Genomic DNA, 1663 nt, shown 5'->3' with positions numbered 1-1663 from the left:
GGAACCCAATGGAACCCGACTCGGAATTAGCTACCATTAGTATATAAAGCCATGTATATCACCGTAACTACTCAGTTCGAATATCAACTTGGATAAGCCATCTACACTTCGCACTCGCCTCAACTCCTCCTTATCTCGTCCATCGGATTCCGCTCCGAAGGATATTCCTGTTCTTCCCTGATGGAACTCCGTTCCGCCCATCCAGATCCTTGGGCTTCGACTCAAGGGTGACGTTGCCAATAGCTTCATCGACGCCCACGCACTCCGCCGGACTCCGCGCGTGCACTCAAGCCTACTCGATTGGCACATTCCTAACATTAGCCAATCATGACTTAGGAATACCTCTCTGGTTCCTAGGTCTGTTACTGCCAAGTTGATTCATTCTGAGTGATCACTGATGGTGAGCCTAAGCTCCACATATTCAGTGATCAATCCTGCTTGATTCTTTGTTTTGTCTGTGTTATAGATGGGTATTGGAGCAGCTGTTGCTCAAGTAGGTAGTTGGTGCTTGGTGATGAAAGCTCAATTAATAGAACTTCCCATGCAGCCACTGTTGATCAGGGCCATCACTGCATGGGTGGATCGAGATGTTAATGTCTCAATCTGTGTCTTGATTACCAGGTCCTGTCCAGAAGACTTAGTTTGTCAAATGAACTTTCATGGTCCATGTAATTCATCAAGTCATTCCAAGGCTCGGCACCTTTCTGCTTTTCTCATTCCTGTGACCATGTTATCGATCACCTCTTCGACTCAGGTTTTGTGTACCCAATTCTTAAGTATAGCCCTTGCTGCTGCTTCATTTTTTGTATCTTTGATTGCCCACCAAGTCCATTCAGTATCGAATGGCTTGAGCCAGGCTATGGGACTCACTGCCTCTGTTTGGCCTGAAGGCGATTGAGTCTGTTTCATATTTTTAGCTTGATGAGCTTTTAATGATAACATACCTTTATTAGGGCTCTCTGCCCTTCTTCGGCCCTTCGTCGGTGCTTGAGTTATAGAAGTCAATTCCTTAGGCGATTCTGGTTTCTGAGTAACGAGATCGGGTATATTCAAATGCACACATAAGTTAGGCATAGGTGGTAATACTATAGAAGATAAAATGTCAGTCTGTCCAGCAGATTGTGATCTGTTACTGGTTTCTTTGGCCGAGGCAGTTGAATCGTCTACTGCTCAGCCTCATCTTTTACCTCCTCAGGTTTGTCGTCATCTCCGAGGTCCTGCGCTTCCTTTGTTAGCTTGGCAATCTGTGCTCTGATGTCCTCCTGCATGCGTTTGTTCTTCTTCTCTGGGCAGTTTCACACCATGTGGCTTGGTCAGCCACAACTGAAGCATTTCCCCTCCTTCTTGAGGCGATCCACATCAATCTGCTTACCCATTCTGGTACTTGAACCCTTACCAGTTTGCTTCCCGTCATTCTGGTGATGTGCTTGGTAACAGCTAAGTGACTAAGAGAAGTGAATGAGGAATGAACTCTCAAACACCAACACCTAACCACTCAATACACAATCACCAAATACAGTTGAGGTCGGTTGTTTTGAGTACGATAGAAGCACTCTTGCAGTCTTAAGTAAAATCACAGAAACAGTCAATAAAGACAGTTATTTAACTCTATCTTGCTTTCAAAGATGCAATACTCGTGAGAGTAGTTTATAGCAATGTTTAA

Source organism: Guyanagaster necrorhizus (assembly GCF_019112545.1).
Source record: "Guyanagaster necrorhizus MCA 3950 unplaced genomic scaffold BT62scaffold_18, whole genome shotgun sequence".
Lineage (NCBI taxonomy): Eukaryota > Fungi > Basidiomycota > Agaricomycetes > Agaricales > Physalacriaceae > Guyanagaster > Guyanagaster necrorhizus.
The sequence above is the reverse complement of the archived record's forward strand: the minus strand, read 5'-3'. Positions refer to the sequence as shown.